The sequence below is a fragment of the Trichosurus vulpecula genome, chromosome 6 (assembly GCF_011100635.1).
Source record: "Trichosurus vulpecula isolate mTriVul1 chromosome 6, mTriVul1.pri, whole genome shotgun sequence".
Classification (NCBI taxonomy): domain Eukaryota; kingdom Metazoa; phylum Chordata; class Mammalia; order Diprotodontia; family Phalangeridae; genus Trichosurus; species Trichosurus vulpecula.
The window spans coordinates 26210086-26235346 of NC_050578.1; the positions used below are offsets into that span (position 1 = coordinate 26210086).

Sequence of the window (25261 nt, forward strand, 5' to 3'; positions counted from 1 at the left end):
TTGCTCTGGATTCTGCTTTTTCTACACATTTTCTGTTGTAAAACATACGGCATAAATAATTGATAGTAAACAAACAAATTCTACTTTTGCCCCAGTGTACTTCACCAGTTTCAAGACTTTGAAGTTCAGTAAATAATTTATGGCCCTTATTAGTGAAGGCAAATCAAACGGTCTCCTTGATCCTGGTTGCTTTTTGCCCTTCTTGTCTCTGAGCAGAATTGCTAAGTGACTCTCCTGATTGGTAACTAAACTGAATGCTGTTGAAAATAATCATAACATTCATTCTGATGTATAGGAAGATTTAACTAGAATAAATTACAAACCTACGGGCATTTGCACTGAAGGAAGTTATAAGGTTGCTGGGATTTTTTTTTTTTGAAAACAAAGTATAATATGTGTTTTGAGAAAAAGAAAGGTATTTTTTCCACTATGCTTTCAAGTTTACCTATAAATTCTTCTATTGTGTCTTGTTAAAATGAATATTTTGACCTAAATAGGCAATCCTTGGCAGACATACAAGCATACTGAAAAATGTGAACCAACATATCAAAAGACAGATTATATGATCCGTGGGTTTTTTTAAATACTAATAAAAGCTTAGGCTGTATGCCAGCTAGCTAGACTAAGTACTCTTTAGTGGTACAATAGTCTTTGCTGGGTGAGAAAAAAGTCACCATATATGGGTGAGAAGTAAAATTTCTGAACTTACAAAAGATTCGTGACTTTAAAACTATTCCCAGTGGTCTTCATAATGATGTGCAAATGAACCAAAGGTTCCATTCCATTTAGTAATAAGTTCAAATAAGGACTTTAAGATACAAGTGGTTGTTCTGGGTATGTATCTTCTCTACATTTGTTTGCTTCTGTAATTTACATTTTACTTTTGAACTATTCAGAGATGATAGGTCTCATTGGCAAAGTTTCTTTAGAATATGGTAATTTACATTGTGGGAAAGGGGGGAAAATATTTACATTATATGCTTTGGAATCAAAATGAGTATTATATGCCCCATTTTTCATCCTCTGCCTGAATCACCCCTGGCTTCAACAATTTACCTTTTTCAAAAAAAAAAAAGAAATCCTGTAGTGTTTTGGTTTTTCTAAAGCCATTTCATGTAAAGAATTCCTGCCCTTACTAGTGCAGAAAATATAATCTGATTGTTTTTGGCAGCTGTACATGGGTTTGGTTAAAAACAAATAATCCAAAATCTGAATTTATAGTAAATTTTTCTTTTCAACCTTGTGATATTTGCCAGCACTTAAGAGGGCTGGATCTGTCTGTGGTCTGAACCTATCCTCTTTTATATGTACTTCTACTCTAGCTAATAGGGAATCCCAGTAAGGATATCCTCATTTCAGTTCTGCCGTTAGGTTATTTTGTGACCACAACCAAATTTGTTTTCTTGCCTGTTTCAAAAAAAAAGGAGAAGAAGAAGAGGGAGGGAATATTATACTAGATGCATGATCCAGACAGTTCTTATTTTCTAAGATTTGTAGGGTCAGCGTTGTACAAACTTTTGATTTCTTCCTTAGCACTATGTAGTTCTAGTACCTACCACCAGTTGAAGGATTATGACATGTAGACTAGCCATAGAGTTGGGCTTTCTCCCAGCGTAGCTATGAAGCACACTGCTTCTGTATTCAAATTCACCTTCTCAATAAACATGAACTCTTTATTGAAATGTAACTAATTTCCCAGAAACCCCACGTGCTGAGTTTATGTGGACCTAAGGCTTCTCATGAGTCACTCTTTACTTCATGCCCTTACCCAGGGACTCACCTGTGAATATCAGAATAGAACTGATATTTAGTTTTCTGCAGATGGGGCTAAAAGACCCTTTCACCAGCATTCAGTTTAATAATATATAATGGTTACCTGACAACTTTTATTTCACCCCATTGAAGGAATGCAAAACAACACAAAAGAACCTACAAATATTTATAAGTAACTCTACTTATCTGTCCAGAGAGTTCCTCTCCCCTATCTGTCTGTATTCCCTTCCCCTAGTCAGGTCACTTAGATAGGCTTCTGTGCTCATATCTTCAATCTATGGTTGAGCTTTTCTCAACAAGGAAATGCATTTGAGTATGATGGAAGGATCGTCCTTCCTATCTGAGTGAGTCTCCCATCCTTCTTTTAAGGACTTATTAAGAGAATCCTCCAAACTTAAAGGACAATCCAACTAATGATAATAATGATTGAGGACTGTTTTTAAATGAAATATCATCATGCATCAAGGATGTAGGATTTCATGCTCTTACCACTTATATTTATTGCAACACAATAGACCATTGTCCTAAGTTGGTGTGGTCAAGAATGGTTTGAAATTTTCATGATAAGCCTGTTCCAACTTAGCTTGGTTCATCCTTTGACAAGACATCCCTGGCCCATTACTAGGACCAAACTTGAAGTTTTTATATCTTGGTAAAATACATCACAATTTCTATATCAGCTTACCATACCTTATGATACCTAAGACACATCTCCACACCACAGGGCAGGATCTAAAATAGGACACTAATGGAAGTTGACTGGAAAAATTAGATTTGTATAGGCAGCAACCACAAAATTAAGCTGAAAAATCAATTGATGAAAAAGTTTTTGTTATAAAAATAGTATTTAAGCAAACAACAATAATAATAATCATAATAATCTGACCAAACTGTAGTCGTATTGATTTTGGAAATTTGAGATGAGAAATCATTCCCTACATATGCATATGAGTACCGGTTCCATAACTTCTAGTCTTAAGGAGTTGTTTGGGGCCGGGAGAGGTTTAGTGCCTTGTATTGGTTCACATAGCTGACTGTATCAGAGATAAGCCTTGAGCCTATATCTTCCTGACTTCAAGGCTGACTCTTTAGCCACTAAGCCATACTGCCTTTAAAACTCCAAAATTTAAAAAAAAACACAAATTAGGACACGATTATTTGCTTTTAAGAAAACCATTCCTGCAAGTAAAATGTTCTCTTAGTTAATTTAAACTAACACCTGATTTACTTTTAAAAAATCTATTTATGGCCACATTTTCAGGAGTGCACGTTGCATACCATAAAGTATAACATGCTTTTTCTCATAATGCAATTAGTCATCAAGTTGACTAAAATGTAATTTTCATGTGAAAGAGTCAAAGGCTTCAGGGGAGAAGAGAAAATTTATAAGACAATTTTAACAGAGCTAGAAAAGAAAGCTGACTATACATGAAGAGGTAAAAGAGTGTAGGGAAATATCAACAGTTCTTGCATAATTACTGAGAATGGATCAGCTCCGTCCAAGACAATCTTTATGTGGTATTAATAGTACTGAAATAGAGCTTTTAAGTAATAAAGGCAATATGATTGAGCCCAGTTCATCTTTAAAACTCATTTGACTATGAAGGATCAGATACTGATTATAAAGGGCTTATAGTGAATGAAAATATATGCAGTTCAAAATATAGTAAAATGAAAAATACTACAAAACTGGAGAATGTTTTCACTAGACTTTTTTTAGTGCCATGAATTTAACCAGCTGGAATTACTGTTAAAGCACCATCCAATTCAACCTTTTAAAGGAACAGATTTGCCTTTTAATGGGAAATATGCATCTCATCATAAAAGATGAAGTAAGGTGGCCTTGGCTAAGTTCTTCTCCACAGAAGGATGCTCCTTTTTTCGTACTAGATGCTTAGCATATAGTGAAGAACACAGATTATAGAAAATTTGCTTCAGGCATGGAAGATTAGAAGCACGCAGATGGACAGATAGAGGAAAATTAAAAATGCAAACTCTTTTTCTAGTGTCCTGAATACCATATAGTGATGTCATTTGCTTAACAACTAGGAATCCCTAAGAATAGAACAAGATAAGAGAAAAACAGTTTTAGGAAATTGGAGTTATGGTCTAGGAAAAGTCAACAGCAACTTGGAAAAATGAAATCATATATTATATGGTATGTACATCTCCAAATTTTCCTTATTTGGGTGAGGAAAATATACTTCAAATGACACCTTGAATTTAGCTGAAATAAATTTTTAAAGAGGAAAGACTAAGATATCTGCGTCTCTGGTTTCTGAAAAAAAGTTATAATAACATATTGTTATAGCATCGGCAATTCGATTAAGAAATTTGTTCATCTTGGCACATTTTTAATACAAGTCAACTGTACTAAGAGCTGACATTTATACAGTACTTTTAAGGCCTTCAAAAAAGGATTTTTTAAATATGTGATCTCATTTGTGTCTCACAACAACCCTGTGAGGCTGGTAATATAGGAATTATTATCCATGTTCGACTGATAGGGAAACTGAGATTCGGAGCAGTTATGTGACTTTATCATGGTTATGCAGCTAGTAAGTATCAGAGGTAGTACATAGATCTTTCCAACCCCAAAGCCAGTGTGCCCTAGCCGGGATATCCTGCTGCCTCTCCTTTTTAAAGGTATGGGAATGACTTGGGCTGTTTGAGCATGTATTGAAATACATCTAAGTGTAAAGTATCCAAAAACTGGAAAAAGGTCCTATGTTTTAGTAATCCTAAAGAAACACAGTGATAAAAGTATATTTTCTCTGGTTATTACTAATACTATCATAATATGTACCATTACTGTAATATTTCTGTGAGAAATAATGTTTTCATCATTTGATATATTCAGCTGATGGAGTATCAAACAGAAGGGATAATTTAAATGATATATGTGTATATGTGTGTGTGTTTAAGTGTGTGTATATATATATACATATATGTACATATACATGTGTGTATATGTGTGTGTATGCAGCATAGAGAAGTATTAGAAGGAGTACTGCCATTTGTGTTAGAGAGACCTAGATTTGAATGTTTTCCCTGACCCTTACTAGCTTCATGACTATGGATAAGTCATATAACCTCTCAGAACCTCCAGGAAACTCCCTGAAACTTTGAAGTTTGAAGGCAGTGGAGAATATGCATCAACTGAAGGAGTTTCCCCCACCTCAGTCAAATCACATGTAGAGCTATGTCCTACTTCTTGCAATCCCTGACTGTGTGACCCTGGCTGAGTCACTTAACCAGAGGTGTGAAACACATGACCTGAGGACCACTTATAGCCCACAGATCTCTCAAGTGCTGTCTTAAGCAACCAGACTAAAACATAGTTAGGAAATATTTAACAAAATAAATAAAATACAGATTATGTTAACATGTGGTTTTCTAAGTCACTGTACTGACCACAGGGATACTTACATATGGTTTAGTAGCCATTTCTGTTTGAGTCTGATTCCACTGTTTTGGGCAATTCTCTAAGATCATAAATCATATAAGAGATGCCAGTCAGTAGTGGGAGTTTCTTCGTTTAGGGAGTTCTGTATTTTAGCAAAATCTCATGTCCACTTTCAGGTCCTATTCTTGTCCCTAATATAAATCGTATAATAAAAATGAACATGTGTATAATATTTTAAATTTTTATAAATATAACTAACCAGAGAGGAATGATTTTTTCCCTCTTGATTTGACTTGTATACATCTATAATGTGGGTGTGAAAAATTTATCAACTTATTTTAACTTTTAAAATACTGTTGAATTTTTAAAGAGAATAACAGGAAGAGAGAATGAAGTAATGGTTTCATGAAGAGAAAACTCCTGGATCCTGGAAACATTGAAATGTCTGAATTCTGCTCCCAGAACACTCTTTTGCTGCCTAGATAAGGGTAACATGCAGGGCTATGCTGGAGCTAACTCCTCTGTTTATTGTTTAATGTTCACCGTGAGCATTTGCACCTTGGAAATCTGAAAACTTACAAATCAGGTTTTGATTTATTGTTTTGTTAATTGGCTAGATTTAGGGAAGTGATGAGGATTAATAATACAGATTAAATTTAAAAGGGAGGCATGCATACTTTTTCTTTTTTTCCTAGTGCTGGTGGTTACACATTTACTAGCACACTGCAGATATATATGCCTGTTGGTCAAGTAATCATAGTCTCTTCACTGGTAAAGTGAAAGAGATGACAGGAAGGGAAAAAGGGAGAGGAGAAGGAGAAAGAGTGATGCAGAAGGAGAGAGGAAGGGAAGTAGAGGAATGGGAAAGGGAGGGGGAGAGAGAGAGAGAGAGAGAGAGAGAGAGAGAGAGAGAGAGAGAGAGAGAGAGAGTGAAAGGGAGTAGAGAGAGAGAGAGAGAGAGAGAGAGAGAGAAAGCAGACAGAGGGACACGGGGACACTGGGCAAAAGGGCAGAGAGACACAGCATTCCTAAAGAAGAATAAAAATGGGTTAAAGAAGATGTATGCATACGTGTAAGAAAGTGATTTGCCTAAGGTGACATTAACTGAGCTGCGAGCTTTACAAAAAAAAAAAAAAAGGAAGCAGAGTCTGCTTGTATGATGCTCCTCTGGGTGAAGGAAGGAAGCAAAGAGGAAGATCCTTTGAGCCAAATAATCTCTCTCTTCAGCCACCCAGTAGAGCCTTTGACCCAAGGCCACTTAGTTGCAGAGAAGGAAGCAGCCTTGGGATTGTATATAACTAACAACTGTATGTACAGGCACATTGAGGAGTTTGGGAAATGTTCCCGTTTGAATTTCGAAAGGAAGAGAACCCAAGGAAATCCAGCTAAGACAAGGCTAAGTCACTGGCTCTCCTTAAAGATTTCATTTTATAGTTACAGGGAAAGGACAAGAGGGACACTGAGGACTAATTCTGTATCTATTTGAAAATGGGGCTTTTAAACGGGAGCAGCCCGAAAAAGGAATGTTGCTGTTAACTTTCCTCTCTCCCCCGTCTCTGGCACTGCCCTCCAGCCAAGCATTTTTATAATCTCCTATTTCGGAAGCTAGAATCTGTCAGTGACTGTTATGTATTCTGGGCTAAGGAGGATTGGAGCACTGAGGGCATTGAACTATAATAGGAGAACCAAGTCTGATTAATTTCAGTAGGTATATGGTCCTTCTTGAAGCATTTGTATATGAATTGCCACAAACAGGCACATTAATAATGGCAACAGAGGAAAAAAAATCTCCTAATGGATCATAAGCACATCCTGCAATTGTGTGTAACGTTAACTAGGTCAGCCTTCACTAAGACTATATGCTTACTTGCATGTTTTAATGTACCCCTTTATTAATGTGTAAAACCAACAAAAATTAGGCAGTTTGGCAAAAAGGTCATGCCAAAATTACTGTGCCTACACACCCAAGCATTTTCAAAGCTATTTTACATGTTTTATATGTACATGGGGGGAAGAAAGACTTTCAGAGTCAAAAAATAGCTTTTTAAAGAAAAAACCCATTTATGCTTCTAGTAAATGGTTTGAGATAAGAAACGATTACTGAAACTGTGAACAAAGTATATTATTATACAGGATTTTGAGCTAGGAGGGAGATTGGAGATGATTTAGTCCAAGACCCTCCTTTTGCAGATAAGAAAACTGAGGCAGAAAGAAGGGACTTTTTCAAGGTCACACATGGAAAGCATCAGACCCTTGTACAATCTCAGATTTTTGACCCTCAAATCTACTCCTCTTTCTACCAGAGCTCACTGATTCTTTTTTTTTGAGGGGGGAAGACAGGGCAATTGGGGTTAAGTGACTTGCCCAAGGTCACACAACTAGGAAGTGTGTCAAGTGTCTGAGGTCAAATTTGAACTCAGGTCCTCATGACTCCAGGGCCAGTGCTGCACTAATTCTTAATTTGTTTGATTTGAGATTCATATAATAGATATTTCCTCCTGTGACTTTTAGAGCACCCTTAGAAAAACATGTGAACATTTCTCTGAATAAACTTGTAAATATTTTCTCATAAATGTGTTGGCAGAGCAAACATTGGAAGGGGTGCCCATCCTGAAAATAGGTTCAAATAGGTTCCTTGTGCCCAAATAAGTGAGCCTGTCTTGCAGGCCATCATCTCTGATACCCATGTGTAAACCAGAGGTGATAAATTCACACAAAACTCTGGAATGCTGCCTGGACCAGATGAAAATTTAGTTGGGAAAGGTTTAAGAAAATAAATAAATATGCAGTACAACAAAGATAATGTTCATTTGTGGTTTTCTAAGTTAAAATGCAGTCAGCAGGAATCTGTTTCTATTTATTTCAGTGGGGCACCAGTGCCATAAATCCATTATGTTTTCATCTCATGTTTTTTCATCCTCTTCTCCATTAGAAGTTCCTTGAGGGAAAGGACTGTTTTACATTTGTCTTCTAATCTCTGTCCCTTAGTACAAAACACATGGTAAATGCTGGAGAAATTAACCAGTGATAGATGGTAGTTGCTTCAGTTCCATAACACAAAGTCTGCCCAGTTCTTTAATGAAGATATTCCTGGTGCCCACGATTGGATATTATATCTTTTCTCTGTGCCCCTATGGTAAATTCTCTTTTACTTTCTCTTGAATCTTTCAATACTGAAGACTAGGGTTCTTGTGTGTTTTGTTTTTAATTTGTTTTTATTTTTACTTTCAGCCCCAAATTCTCTCCTTCCCTTCACCCTCTCCCTTACTCATTGAGTAGGCAAGACATATGATACCCATTATACATACGGAGTTACACAAAAATATTTTCACATTAGCCATGTTGTAAAAGAAAAGGAAAAGAAAAAGTGGTAAAAGATATGCTTCATTTTGTATACAGAGTTTATTACTTCTCTGTATGGAAATGGACAGCATCTGTCATCATGAGTTGAAGGCAAAGTTTCTTAACATTTGGGTTACAGAAACTTCAGTAGTCTGGTGACTCTTTTGAGAAGACTTCTTCACAGAATTATATTTTTAAATGCATAAAACAAAATACAGATGATTACTAAAGGAAACCAATTGCATTGAAATGTAATTATCAAAATATTTTTAAATAGTTCATAGACCCTTGATCTAAGACCCTAATCTAAAACTTAGTAGAATGTCCTAGAGTCACTGCAGAAAATTTATAACTGCTTTTGTAGGTTGACTTGTTTTAAGTTTTATAACACTCCTTTCCTCACAACAATCCTTTGTGGTAGATTCATCTCCTTAATGGCACAATCTGCAAGTCTGCAGTTTTGAAGTTCACCTACTTTCAAATAAAGTGATTTTTTTCTACCATGGCTTAGAAGAGTTAGCTTCAATAAAGGCACTTCCCAAACATGCAGGGCCTGTTTTCTTCAGAGGCATTTGAAGTTCTACCTTTCACAGGCACTGCTGACATACCCCTCTCTCAGCATGGACTCCTGTCCCCGTGGCTTGGTGAATTTCTCTTGATCTGCCATAGATGTGTTTCCTTAGGGTCCCTCCAGATGCAGTGATGCATTTCTTGTGCTGATTTACACAGAGAACTTTTCTCTCATTTGGCACTCCCTGGGGCCCTTCCGAATAATCATGCTACATCTGGCAACTTAACTGATTTTAACACTACAGCTTTGGTTCATTGTACCCTTGGCACATTGGTTTCCAGTAGGCACCTCCGTGTATGTTTTTATTTATTTATTTACAAATACATCTTCACACTCTCGACTGCTATCTTTCCCCTGTGGAGGGTTTTCTCCTAGAAACTTGGCACATTCTCAGTGGAGATCTATGTGCTTTCTCTATGATGCTTCAAATCTGGTTTTAGTAGAACCCTGCAGATATACTCTTATTGTCTTAAAATATCTTCAGCTATGATATGAAATAAATGTATGACCACTTAACTGAAACATAACCAATGCATATTTAAAGGGTGAAATATCATATACCAGTCATGGAATGGCTTATTCTTCTTTTTATGGGGTCTGGAACAAAGGTGTCAAATACAATTTGGCAGCACTACTCCAGAGTGAAGCTGGAAGCAGATTAAAATGTAATTAGGGAATATTTTTTAAAAATAAATGGAAACATAGAAGATAGATAATTATGCATTATTAAAACTATACTGACATGTGGTTTTCTATGTTATTATTCAGTCTATTATTTCTGTTTTGATTTTGAGGCTACTGGTCCAGAAGTCATATAGACAAGCCAATTTAGTTGTAGTACCAGGGGCCATATCTACTTATATACTGGCCCTCTTAGAAAACCTCTTTCACTGGATCTGTATCCACTCACAATCACAGATCACAAGTGCTCTCTGTTGTATGTTACTAATTATAGTCAGAGTGAGGACGCAGTTCAAAGCAAAGGCATTTAACAAAATACGATATTAAAAAAAAGTAGCAGTAGAATTTGTCCCCATAAATCCAAGGCTCATTCTTGCAACATATATACATACAGAATGTACCTTCAGAAATTCAGAGCCTATTATTCTGCAGCATACTCACATGCTACCTTTGGGAAGAATGGACTTTCTGTTTTTGTTGGGTTTTTTTGGATAACTATCTATCCATTAACCTACACCTCCTCCTAGGAGACCATAGAAGTTCACAGTTTCTTATACAGTATACTGAAATACTTGTTTCTTAATGATAAGTTCACAATTAAAAGAAAAAATTTTATTTGATGTATACTGAGATACTTGGTTTGCTCATGATAAGTTTAAAACGAAAAGAAAACATTTTAGAGAAGAGTAGATACAAGTAGGGACTAGTACCCAAGACGGTACCAGATCATCTATATTAAGGGCACATACATAGGAAGTACAGAGGACAGGGGCGCCAATGTGGAGGAGCAACTCATGCTTCTGATGACACAAGGTGATATTATTGGACTTCTGCTGGTCTTGTCATTGGTGTTAAGAGTATAGTCTCTTCTAGGCATCGATTGGAAGGTTTCACTCTCTTTCCAGCTTCTTGCTTCAGCATGAGTCCTCCTCAGCTGAGTTAGTGTCTCCTCCTCATAAAGGGAGGAATGGGATCTGTCATATCTCTCTTGGCTTAGAGTCCAGAGGCTTAGGGAAGGGAGAGAAGGGAAGGAATAAGCATTCGCTATCCACAGTCTATGTGCTAGACTACTGTGCTAAGTGCCCAACAAATAGTATCTTATTTGATCCTCACAACAAGCATATGAAAAACATGGGAAACTGATACAGAGATTAAGTGACTTGCCCAGGGTCTCACAACTAATAAGTGTCTGAAGCTGGATTTGAACTTGAATCTTGCTGACTCAAAGCTCTATCCACTGTTTTTGTTTCACTGATATTGCTTCAGATCTATTGAGGAGAAAATCTGACCCTTTGCACACTGAATGGTAAAACTAGGAAAATGTTCTGAGCTTGTTTTTCAACAAAAAGACTGGAATCTATGAAATCCCAGAATTTTTAGCTCCTTGGACAAAGTTGAAAGATGTTTGCTTCCATGAATCAAGCTCACAGGGGTAGCTAGGTGGCTTAGGGAATAGAGTTCTAGGTCTAGAGTCAGGAAGACCTGAGTTCAAATCCAGCCTCACACAGTGTGTGATCCTGGGCAAGTCACTTAACTCTGTTTGCCTCTGTTTCCTTGTCTGTAAAATGAGCTGGAGAAGGAAATGGCAAACCACTGCAGTATCTTGGCCAAGAAAACCCCAGATGGAGGTCACAAAGAGTTTAACACAACTGAAAGCAACTAAACAACAACATCAATCTCACAGAAAAGCCAGCTAGCAAGTGGAGTCCCAAAACATTTGGCAAATCTTTGAATATTCTTCTTTTGATCACCAAGTTCAACATCTTTGTCTCAAGATTCTGTTTGACTTAGGGTTAGAAAGTCTTTCCACCTTCTAATGAATTACTTCTTGTCAATGTTTACCCCCCCAAATCATTTTGGGGAAGCCTTCCCAAAAAAACCACAAAAGGGAATGTCTGACTTTGAGGACTTGTATTTTTGTCTGCCCCACCACAGTCATTTGGATCTGACATACAAATGAAGGAGGAAAGAGAAAAACAACAAATTCCCCCCCCCCAAATTGTGATAGTGTCAGAAATAGTTCAGTACATCAATGTTTCTTTCTATAACCCTACTTTTATAATGTAGATGTACTTCTAAAAAGTCTCCCTGGCTTTGAGTCGCACTGCATAAGTCAATAAATAAAAGAGAGTTTCATCTGAGAGATGGAACAGTCATAGTGATCATTTGCAAATAGAGTTACCAAAATCAAACCAAAAAAGCCTGTCCATATCAGGACATATCATTCAGAGCGCCCCCAGTTTCTGGGATGAAATGCCAGCCAAGCTGATCAAATACCAGCCAGTTAGCAACTCTATTTTTTAGCCAAAAAAAACCCAACTCCATACAATTTGAATCTTTTGATTTTCAATTTGCTGTCTCTGTTGGTGTCACATACAACATTTTAGAGTATTTGAAGTATAAGTGAAAATTTCCTGAGGGTGAAATCTTGTGCCCTATTTCCTCCCCAATGCTACCACCAGTTCTGGTGACCAAATTCCTCTACTGATAGTCTAGAGAAACCATTGTCCTTGCTCCATAAAAAAAGACTCCTTTGATTCTCAATATTGGTCACATACACTCTTGGGCTAACTCTATGCCATAGTTATTTATATTTTCCTGATCTTGCTAGATTTCCCTTTCTTATACAAATTTTTTTTAAATATTAAAGCTGTCCCTCAGGCTTCTTCAGAGGAATAGGTCTGGTAGTCCCTGGAGGATGGAAATAAGGGTTGGACTTTACAATAATTTTCTGGAAGGAAGGACTGAAACTCATGATAAGAGGAGGAACCTTGAAGAAATTTCCTAGTAAAATGAGCTAAAATGAGTTTTCTGTCACTAGACCTTTCCTAGGCAGGGGCTATATGACCATTTCTTAAGCATGTTGTAAGAGTAATTCTCATTTTAGGTAAGGGTTTACCAAAATGGCTTTTTGGGAGCTTTCCAGTAGAAATATAGTATATAAGCTTCTGGAGGGGGTAAGGACCAGTTTTCATCTTTTTTCTGTTGTAGATATATTTATCAGTTGATAGATAAATAGCTTAATTTATAGAGCATTTATTAAGGGCTTACTGTGTGCCAATCATTGCATGATTTGCATATCTAGTTCCTATAGTACACATTATACTTTTACATTGTTGTTCGGTCATTTCAGTCCTGTCTGAATCTTCAGACCTTCAAACCCTATTTGGGGTTTTCCTGGCGGAGATACTGGAATGGTTTGTCATCTCCCTCTCCAGCTCTTTTTACAGATGAGGAAATGGAGGCAAGGAGGGTTAAGTGACTTGTCCAAGGTCACACAGCTAGTAAAACGTCTGAGGCCAAATTTGAACTCAGATAGATTAGTCTTCTTAACTCCAGGCTCAGCGCTCTATACACTGGGCCACCTAGCTTCCCTATACTGGTACAAAGGAGGCACTTCATAAATATTGCTTGATGTTACAATTCTGATAGCCTGTAAGTTTATGAAATCCCCCACAGGTCTGGTTGGCTGTATGAATAGCAGACCAGATACTGCCTACTCTGGAAAAAAAAAAAAAAAACTTCTGTGTAATCTTGTCCCCTATTTCTTCCTCCACCCCACCAACAGTTCTGATACCTGAAATTCCTTTAAGCTTTAACGGTTTTCCGATATTTAAGAGTTCTTTGGATCATAGATTTAGAACTACAAGGAACTTGAGAAGCCAAGTAGTTTATCCCCTCATTTTACAGATAAGGAAAGTGAAGTCTGGGAAGATTAAGAAACTTAATCAAGGTCACACAGGTAATAAATTGCAAAGGGAGATTCCAGGTCTTCTAACTTCAATTCCCTTTTAAAATGCAAATGCCCTGGTGGAACTGGTAATCGCTCACTCAACAAGCATGCTATGAGCCAGCCACCATGCTAGATATATATGTGTGTATGTCTATATGTGTGTGTATGTACATATATACATGTGTATATATATATAGAGAGAGAAGTACATATGCATGTGTATATATGTATATATAGATATGTGTATGTATATGTGTATGTGTGTATATATAGGTATGTATGTATATATGTATGTGTATATATACATACACACAGATATACACACATACACATATACATATACATATACATATACATATACATATACATATACATATACATACACACATACCAAAACTTAAACAATTCCTACTGTCATCAGGCTTACACTGCTTCTCAATCCAGTCGACCTGAATTCAAATGTTGCCTCTGGATGTTTACTACTTTTGTGGTTGTGTGCCTCACAACTCTAGCATCAGCGAATTTTAGTTTTCTCACCTGTAAAGCCAGGTGACCATCCAGGGGATCAAACGAATTAGCTTGTTAAGTGCTGTATAAATGACAGTTATTATTTGTCATTATTATTCTAGCTCTAAATCTCTGATCTTCTTAGTAAGCCGTTATTAGATAACATTAGCAGCCTTTACTTTTGTACCTCACTGAGGAAGAAATTGGGAAAAAAAGTGACCATATACCACAGAGTGGTGTAGAAAGACCAGGAGGAAGGAAAATGTCCTGTAAGGAAGAGATAGAAGGTCATTAAAATCAAATATTACCCACTGGACAGTCTTGCCGATGGCTGCTGTGGTCTTCCTCTTTTAGAAAGAAGATATCTGTGCACTATGTACATAGAACCTTTTAGTGGAGAATAAAGGGTTTTGTGTGCCTTTTATTACCATTCTCTTAGTGGATAGCAGAAGAGAATTCATTATTGACGGATTATATGTTTTCCCTGGATCCATCATTCAATCATTTACTGAGCACTTATGATGGTTCTAGTACTGTGCTAGGAACTGATGGCAGCTTCTGAAGATTATTTATTCAAATTGACCTGCTTCTCTTTAGGAAGGCATTTTTTTCACACTCCGAGAAAAACTGATATTTAATCTGCAGGGTGTAAATAGCTCTATTTATTTGGTCTTCCAAAAGCTTTAGCTGTCTATCATTCTTTAAGAGTACACTAGATGGACAGCTTTGGTCAGTAGATGTGCGGATCTTCTTTCATTAAGAAATGGCCTTGGATTCCCTGGCTCATTTTACCTCAGATATTTCTGGGAGTTTTCATTGTTCCCTAATTGTGCACTTGAGTATTGAGTCTTTTTGTTTATTGCTGATGTGCCTTGACTTTTGAGATGAGCATTTGTAGAAGATGTAAAGATGAAGCTAACCAAAGCATTTATTGTGCCCAAGTACTAGTACTAGTGAAGAGCAGGGTCATTAAGGAATGCCATTTTCTATACTCCAAGCCCTACTTCTCCACACACTAGTCTGCTGGGGTCTGAAGTCTGCTGTATGGAGAGAGGTGAGTCCATTCATTAGCTAGCCACCATCATGGTAAGAGTTGTTATTTATGATTTTAATTCATTCAAAATCACAGATGTAGTGGTGTTTTGTAATATGTGTTTTCTCTACATTTTCTAAGCTTAAAATTATCTTTTCCCTACAAAATGTTCAATATTAAATTTATACCCAAATTTATATGCATTTCCTTATCATATATATATGCATATATACATATAAATGAGAATGTTAGAAATTTATTTGCTCAGTCCACCTAACTGTCATCCTATTGATGTCAAGTTAGTTGCTACATATTTATGATAGAAGTCCAGCAGGACAAACTTAAAAATGAGATGTAAGGGCCTATATGATAGGAGCACTAGCTGCCATCAAAGATGGGATAATTTTTCCCTAAAAGGAATCAAATTGATCTTTGAGACTGATTTAACTCAGGGAGCTAAGATCCAGACTATTGGTGTTGCTTTGCGGTGACATAAGTTGATGTTAAAGATCAGGAATCCTGCTTGACTAATGGACTGTCATGATCAACAGGGAAAATGCACTCAGTGAAATCAATATTATGGCAAAATCAGTTTACTTTTGTTAACTTTTAGATGATCCCAGAATATTTCTTTTCATTCCAGTTTCAAACTTGAAGGACCAGAAAGACTGAACATGTATTTCTTTATTCGACAGCGTTAATAGACTTCTGTATCAAAGAATGCCATAGGCAGATTTCAGCAAAGCATTTGAAAAAGTCTTTCATGATACCTTGTGGACCAGATGGAGAGATGTGGGCAAGATCAGAATTGTCAAACATGTTGCCTAGCCTGCATTGCCAACCTGCAGCACTCCTGATGGCTGCCACAGATTAGAAACTAATTGGAAAATATTTAATGTCATAAATAAAAATGTAATAGAACCTAGATAATGCTAGTATGTAGTTTTCTAAGTCAAATGCAGCCCACAGGAATCTTTATGTTGCTTTTTGAGCTTATCATCACAGCATTAGATGATAGTACATTTAGATGGGTTCAGAATAGGCTTAATAAAGGGACCCAAAAGGGAGTCATTATTGGTCATTGTTTCCTTGGTGACAGGTTTTTAATGGAGTGTTTAGGCATTCTACAACATTTTTTATTTCTAACTTGGATAAAGTTATGTTTAACAAATTTGCAGATTACACAAAGCTGGGAGACATAGAATAGCAGTCAGAATTTTAAAAGGTCTTGGCAGTCTAGAATATTTGGCTGAATTTAATAAGATGAAATTTCATAGGAAGAAATATAAAGTCTTACAATTTGGTCCAAAAAAAATCAGCTACGTACATACAAGATGAGGAAGAAATAGATGACGATACATGTAAAAGGACCATGGTGATTTTAGTGTGCTATAAGCTTTATATGAGTCAATTATGTGACAAGGCAGCCAAAAATATTAATGTAGTTCCAGGTTTCATCAACAGAAGCAGACTAGATTGTGTTTATAATCAGGAGGCAGTAATTCATGGCTTCCTGCATTAGACTATGTCTCTATTAGTTGGTTCCTTTATGCATGCACAACATGCCTGCATATTTTTAGGAATATCATTGATCGATCACCTAGAGTGAGTTTAGAACAGGGCACCCAAGATGGTGAGTGAGTTATACACTCTGCCACATGAGGACCAGTTGAAGGAACTGGGGATGTTGAACCTGGAAAAGAAGAGACAGTGGGGAAGGGGTAAGATGTCTCCAGGTTTTTTTAAAGTCTGTCCTGTGGAAGAGGGATTGATTAGATTTGTGGTTTTGGCCATAAAGGACAGAATTAGTAAAGTGTAAGGAAGCTGCGGAGGTGGATTTGGCTCAGTGTAAAGAAAAATATCTTGACAAAAAAGTGGAACTCAGGTAGTGAATTCCTTATCACTTGAAAGCTTCAAGGGGGGCCTGCATGACCACTTAGAAATGTTATAGCGGAGATTCCTGCTGAAGTATGTGTTGCGCTGAATGACGTCTTGAGGTCCCCTTCCAACTTTCTGGTCCTTTGATTCTATATATCTATGTTAGTTGACCTAACAGCTAAGCTGATGTTTTCACAACTTTGACTGAATTCCCTTATTGTAGTATTACAGAGTGCTCTCTCTAAAAATGTTTTATCAGCATTTATGGATTCTTAGAGAAAATAATACTAAAATTCTTATTCATTTAGAGATTAAGCAATTTTTAGATTGTCTTTTCATTTTCACTATGTTTATTACATTAACAGAGCGTTAAACTCACTAATAGAATGTCAGGCATGCCTTGGTTAGAGCTCAATTCAAAACACTAATGCTCTTTTCACATGGTCTTTTGTGATAATGTATTTATAAAAGGTGGAATAACTTACCCTTTGGGGATAATAATTTTTTTTTTAGAAAATTGAATGTTATTTTCACTTTTTAACAATCTGTAGAAGCAATACCCATCAGAAACTCAGTATATCACAGTCCTTACCAAATATCTAGCTCCTTTTCCACTGAGAAGTTTGAGAGGAAATACATTCTCTTCTTTTCTAGAGCTAATCTTTTTACCTATACATTATATCTCATCCTTTTCCAATCACCTCAGTAGTTTTCCTTTCTTTCTTCAGAATCTTTATTCTCTAGCTTCCCACAGTTTCCTTCCAACTTCATGCATTTTCTACCACTGGCCTCCTGGCTGTTCCACATACAAGACACTACCTCTTAGGCTCCAGGCATTTTCTCTGGCTCTCCCCCATACCTGGAACATTCTCCCTCCTCTCCACCTGCTGACCTACTCAGTTTCCTTTAAGTCCTAATTAAAATCTCATCTTTTACTGGAAGCTTCCTCCAACTCTTCTTATTTCTAATGCCTTTTTAATTATTTCGTATTTATCTTATATGTGTATATATACACACATATGTATATGTATATTTAATTTATATTTACATAGATATAGCTTGTTTTGTGTATACCTACTTGTTTGCAAGTTGTCTCCCCATTAGATTATAAGCTGCATGAGGGCAGGGACATCCTTTGCTTCTTTTTATATTCCGGTTAGTTAGCATACTGCCTGATACACTGTAGATACCTATTTAGTGTTTATTGATCTAATTTTAAAGGTCTTTTTTTGTTTCTTTCTCTCTTTACTTCTTTCTTTCCTTTTCTTCTTTCCTTCCTCCCCTCCTTTCCTCTGTTTTTTCCCTTTTTCCCCTTTCTCCCCTCCCCTGCTTTCTCCTCCCCTTCCCTCCCTTCCTTCCTGTCCCTTGCCCTCTTTCCTTTTCCCCTTCCTCCTAGAAAGAAAGAATAGGAGAACTGAAAACCAAAGGATGAGAGAAAAAGAGGAGTAAAAGTAAGCGGGACATGAAAGGGACTGAGGAGAAGGAAATGTAAAGTAGGGTGCTTTGTCTTTCAAATATATGGTCCATATTATTTATATTTCCTTTTCATACATTCTCTTCTTAACCACCTATTGTCTGGTTTATCTCCCCACACCTACAGTCATACACCAAAGCTAGGGGAAGTGGGGTCAAAACCCAAGATGGAAAATGTAGAAGGTGCTGGCAGCATCATTCAGGGAGGGTGCCCTGCCTGCCTTGCTCAGATTGGTCATAGCCTGCTTCCTCTGCTGCCCATTCTAATGCTGTCCTCCTCCAATAACACCCTTCTTTTCCTGCTCAGTTCTGCCTCGGAAAGTGGTTATAAGCTTCTTCTTAGTGACCACATTGTCAGCAGGGTAGAAAACTTGGGGCATATGAAGTGTGCTTCCTCCAACCAGCAACTGTTTGCTTGTTCTATTTGGGGTATGTCCAGAGTTGAAGTCCAAGACACTCAGCAAGCTAATGGTAGCTCTAGAGGCATATTGCTGGTCACACTCCTGTTAAAGTCTCTCATATTTTGGATACTTACTAATAAAGGTCAATTTTTCCCCCTAGATATCTTTATCTCCACTATTTAAACAACGACCAAAAAATCCTCCCAAGTACCAAACCCTTATACCAAGTGAGCATTTTACATATTGTTCACCCACTTAGCTGTGGCGTCCTCTGATACTAAAATAGATTGCTCACCTAAGATTCTTAAAAGAGCCTCCCCAAAAGAGCCTCTTCCCGCTGCTTGCTTACCTTCAAGCAGCTGCTTCATGATCTTTCTTTCGGGGCCCATTGAGCATTCCAGCAGAGATAGAAAGAACAGGGTCTAGAGCTTAGTGTGACAAGGGGGCAAAACCCTATTTTGATTTCCTAAAGATACTGCTGCTGGCGTAAGAGATCACCAGCCACAGAGATTCCATGACATTGTCTGAAGTGACTAAATCTGTTGGAGAGACACAGTCAATGGTAGGTCAAATTTACTTTACCTTGGGAGTGATTGTTATTGATAAAGAAGAAAAGCTCAGGGGTATAAAAGTTAGATAGTTTGGTAGATGGAAGAGTCTTGAACATTAAATTATTATCAAAATCCTGATTCATTCTTCATTTCTCCTTGGTGTTAGAGCTTCCGTGGGGGACTCTGCTTAACACAAAAGAACTCACATGTTGATTTGCAGTTAAAAGCATTTATCTGTAAGGATTGGGGGATGACTGTTTCCTAACTCAAGAAAACCAGATTTCCCCTGTAATTGGCAGCTCTATTATAAGTGGATGTTGTGTTAAGCTTCTAAAGAGCTTCTTAGAACTTATTAGGTAATTGAATAAAGAAAAGAGCTTTTAGTCTTCTTAGAGTCGCACCATATTTCAGAATATCATATAACCTATGAGTCAGTGCAATGTTATGTAAAAAGGGGGGAGGCTAAAAAGAGATACCCAGATGCCAAAAAGAAATTATATGAATTACAATGCTACCCACTAAAGTATTGCATGGAACTGTGGTCTGGATTGTATATCTCAATACTTGCCCCCACCCCCGCCACCTTGTGCAAAATTATACCATTAGGGACTTAGTTGCCAATATCTTTGCCTTCAAAGTAAAATTGTTAGGTCAAATACATGTAAAGATATTTTAAAATCGCTTTCTCTAATGCAGAAGAACCTGGACCCTTTTGAATATATTTATTATTTAGATGTACTGTAGAACACTATGTTGAATGGCAAGGGACATTTGGAAGTCTTCTGGTTTATATTAAATGAGAAAAAACCTACTCAGTTAATATAACACCATCTATATATTTCAGTTTCGAGGATCCGTAATTTCATCAATTCATAAATATTATCTGCAGATCATCCTTGCAGACATAGCCCATCTGACTCATAGAACTTTGACTGATCTTTTATCAATAAACCTCTTTAAACTCATCTACTCTGGTCCTTGGGTATCACTTGTCCATTATTTGGCCTGTGCTTGAGAAGTATCATGGTGCAGTGGGAAGAACATTGATTCTTGAGTTAGCAGTCAGGAGTTGCAATGTTGCCCATTCCACTTACTACCTCTAGGACCTTGGTCATCACCTTAACCTCTCTAGACCTTAATTCTCTCTTCTGCAAAATGGAGTGGTTGAATCAGATGGTCTTTGACATCCCTTTTAGATCTAGATTTATTCTGTGATCTTTTTCAACTGGATGGGACCTGCCAGAACATGATTTCCTCTGGTAGTCTTTGAGACTATAGGGCAGTTAGGTGACACAGTGGATAGAGCACCAGCCTTGAAGTTAGGAGCACCTGAATTCAAATGTGACCTCAGATACTAGCTGTTTTACCCTGTGCAAGTGAGTTAACTCTTTTTGCCTCAGTTTCCTCATTTGTAAAATGAACTGGGGAAGGAAATGAAAAACCACTCCAACCTCTTTGCCAAGAAAACCCCAAATGGGGTCACAGAGAGTCAGACACAACTGAAATCACACAACAACAAGTTTTTGAGAATCCCAAGCCACATCCACACCAAAATGAAGCATCACAATCAAACTTTAATAATAAAGAGGCTATATGGTACAGTCGGAAGTATGCTGGAACAAGAGAGACCAGTTTGAATCCTATCTCTTACACTAGTTGATTAAACACAGGCAAGTCAAACTTTCTGAACTCAGTTCTCTTATCAGTAAAATGAGGCTAATAATTTTTATATTGCTTGCCACATTACACTATTACAGTAACCATGAGGATCAAATAAGATAATGTATATAAAGTGTTTTGCAAACCTTAACACACTACACATATGTCAGGTGACCACTATTATCTATGTAAGGGGATATTTAATGTCATTACAGTAATAGAAATTTATCTGAACTCCTATTAAACCATTTCTGCATGCCAGAACATCCCAACTGTTAACTTTAGATTATAGAATTTAAATTTCTTGGCCTTTTTGAGTAGGAAGACCCCTTTTTAGCATTATAAACCCCCCATGATAGTAATCGTAGAATCAATTTCTATGAGAAAATACATGATAAAAGTCTTTATTAATCTAATAATGCTTTTATTTTCTAATTAATCACAACATGTATAACATTTGAGAAGTAGTAATTCTTACATGTTTGAAATGCATAATTTATAGAGTCTACAGAAAGTATGTTTACTTACTTACTAATTCTCACACGGATTCATGGGTCCCTTGCAAATAATCCTACTACTACCATATTGGCATTTCACCCTCTGAGTCCCCAGCCCATTGATCAGAAACAACTATTCTAGACACTTAAGTTAGTTTTTCTTCTGCTCAACAGGAGGAAGCCTTAATCAGGTCATTAAGTCAATATTTTTCTTGTTTTCTAGGAGTCTAGTGAAGGACAGTGATGACATAACTATGTAAAAACATTTTGATGGCACTAAAAAAGCTCTTTGCATAGGAAGCCCTTCATAATTCACCTCCAGCCTTACCGTTCTGGCCCCACTAGACTTCTTCTTCCTTATACACTCTACACTCCAGCCAAACTATCCTGTTTGCTTTTCCCAATACACAGAACTCCATCTCCCACCTTCATGTCTTTGCATTCATGCTCCCCTTACCAGCAGTGATCTTCCTCATCTCTTCTGATTCTTGGTACCGTGAACTCCTATAAAGGCTCTTCTCTAGCACCTTCTCCTTTTAGAGTCTCTTTCTGATGTCCCTAGTCATTAATCTCTCCTACTCTGAAGTCATTTTTATTTATATTTATCTATGTACTTTCTCCCAGGCGAGTGTGCCTTATTTGATTGTCTCACTCTTGAGTTGGTATCACCAGCGCCTAGCACCGTGCCTGGTACATAGTTGGCATTGAAAAAATAGTTCTTGAATTGACTTCATTAAGGAACCACAACTGATCAAAACATTGGTACTCTTCTGTTGTCTCTGAGAATATGAAGAGACGCGCTAATATTAGATATGATGTAGCCACCTATTCTCTAGTGGCACCATATCTAGTATGATTTAGACTGAAAGTATTTAACAAGCTATCCATTAGAAAAATAAACCTAGGAACATTGCATGAAAGTTACATGTTTTAGGATGTGGATACTTCATTCCGGCTCTCCTTACCCAAAATTACAAATTTAGTAGGTTATCTGGATGTCAACAAACTTTTTTTAAATAAATAAGCCAACTCTATCATTTCAGAAACTTGTCTATAAATAATATTAATTCCTCCCAAGACCTCTCATCTAAGGCCTACTTAAGTAGATGGTAAGTGACATGCTAGCGATTGTATATTTGAAACCATTTATCTTGATAATGTTTATGGGTAGTATTTTCATAAAGATGCACTGAACAAAAGTGGCAGTATTCCCTAGTATTTCCACATGAGCCCTAGGAGAATTTGAGAGTGCAGAAGCCTGTAAGAATTATCAGTACATGAAAACACATAGTTGATTGTCCTGGCTTATCTGCCTTCTTAGAGTAAAAACAAACATATTAATTTTCTATTATGCCAGTCCTCAAATAAGGACATACAAAGGAAATTCCAGCTAAAGATAAGGAAGGCAGCTACCAAGCAGTAATCATTTGTCATGATTACAAGGGTAGGCCTTGACTGCTAAAAGGAGCACCCAGAATCTTTTGAAGAAATGGATCTGAACTAGAGTGGAAATGAAATTCAGAGACCCAGAGTCAGCTCTGCAGCTGCAGAGTTGTAAATGATGTTTCAAGAGCCTTAACAGCAGACAAGGGCAAGCAGTTAGCTGAGTCGACTCCTTGGAACAAATGTCATTAACAGACAAGTGTTGGGAAAGTGACTGACTCAAAATATGTTGAAGAAAAAAAAAGAGAGAAAATGTGAAACTTTAAAAAAAGAAGCAGTAATAGCTAGATTGTACTAAGCCAGATTTTCACTGCCCATATTGCCTTCTTATTCTCATTTATTTTTCAAGTTATATCAGATTATGTAGAAACACAGTGATTATTTAGTGCTTAGCAGTTTTTTTGTTTGTTTTGCTTTCAAAAAGCAGAAACAATTTCCAGTTGACGGTCTAGACCCAAGGCAACTAGATGACCCAGTGGATAGAACACTAGGCCTCGAGTCAGGAAGACCTGAATTCAAATCAAGTCAAGAAAGTCAAGGAAACTAGTGTTCCTGAGTTCAAATTCAGCCTCAGACATTTACTAGCTCTGTGGCCCTGGGCAGGTCACTTAACCCTGTTTGCCTCAGTTTCCTCATCTGTCAAATGAGCTGGAGAAAGACATAGCAAACCAATCCAGTGTTTTGCCAAGAAAACCCCAAATGGGGTCGCAGCTAAAAACGACTAAACAACAATAGACGTCTAGACTCAAAGGACTGGCAGAAAGTCTAAAGGCCATCTTGTCTAATCTTTTTAGATGCGGAGATTTAGGCCTGGGTGGGGAGAGGATTTGCTATGAAAAATGAGGCACAGAACAAGTTTTTGTCTCAATTTACAAACACATTTGTGGAAGCTCGTCCAGAATATCAGCAGATAAGGTAATTGGCATGCTTAACCAAAATGGAAGGGTTTTGTAACACAAACGCAAACTGCTAACAATTCCAGTCAATTCAGCACAGTCCAACTCAATGATACATTATTTTAAAATACATATATATATATGCATATATATATATATACAAAACTGTGTACATGTATATATTGTATGTAATTGTTATTGGAAACTTTATGAAAAGCAATGTAATGAGCTTTAGAGGACATCCTGAATTTAGATATGATGTGATCCCTGCTCTCATGAAACTTTACATTCTAAGAAGAGAAAATAATAATTAATAAAAATAATAGTAATAATTGGTATTTACATAGCACTTTTGAATTCCACAAAGTGTTTTATACAATTTATGTCATTTTATTTTCACAACTCTGCAGGGAGAGGTAGGTACTACTATCATTCCCATTTTACAGATGGGGAAACTGAGTCAAGAAGCAGTTAAGTGACTTGCCCCGGGTCAGACAGCTAGTAAGTATTTGAGGCAAGTCTTCCTGACTGTATGCCTAGTATTCTATCCACTAAGCTATATGACACAAGCTGAAGTAATCAAACACTTAATGGATTTATGTTAACTTATATTGGTACAGATTGTAACTCATCCTCCTATCCGATTTTTACTAGTGTGGTCTCATAAAATCTTCTTGGGGACGTACCATGTCTGCCAACGTGGTAGACATTCTGCTAGGTCTTTTAGCATCAGGGAGGACCATCCGATGCATGGATCTGTTGTCCCTTGCTATTACAGGACTAAATCATTCACTACTTTTCCCCATCATTGATATTTGATAACACTTCTCTTAGACAAGTTTTCATGGTTGTATCATATAATTCATTACCACCATTCAACTTTCATTTCACTTGGGATAGCCCACAGTTTTATTCCTCAGCGATTATGGTGATCCATGATTTCCAGTTATGCACTGGTGAAGAAATACTGGTTTTAAAAAAGGGGGGCTTTGTTTCACCAGAAAGTTTAGGGTTTTTGAAAGCATGATACAACTTCCCAAATGTGATGAGGTCTCTTTGCTTCCTTCTTTTCATTTATGAGTTCATCTCATTGTCATTGTAAGGTATCTATCTAAGAGATACATACCAAGGCACCCACATTGCTCTGTCACCAGCACTGAAGAAGTGGAAGAGCACTATCCAGGGTGGATGGTTGTGCATTGAGCACCAGAAGGGAGCTTAGAGATCATCCAATTGAACTAGGTAATTTTGTGGATCAGGAAACTAAGGCCCAGAGCAGTGACCTGGCTTGCCTTAAGGTCACCCAGTGTGTCCTGTAATGTAGGGTTATAAAAGCACATATCCAGTGTGGTTTTGGTGAAGATCAAGTGAGATAATCATTATAAAGTGTTTAGCACGGCATCTGGTGTGGAATATG

At 37.1% G+C, this 25261-nt stretch overlaps 1 long non-coding RNA gene across 1 annotated transcript; it reads right to left on the bottom strand.

Moving 5' to 3' along the window:
* Positions 1–10370: 10370 nt before the first annotated feature.
* On the bottom strand, positions 10371–22059 carry LOC118854264. The gene is made up of 2 exons (XR_005010701.1): positions 21963–22059; positions 10371–10780 (listed from the first exon to the last, which is right to left on the bottom strand). It is a non-coding gene; the product is annotated as an uncharacterized LOC118854264 (long non-coding RNA).
* Positions 22060–25261: the final 3202 nt, after the last annotated feature.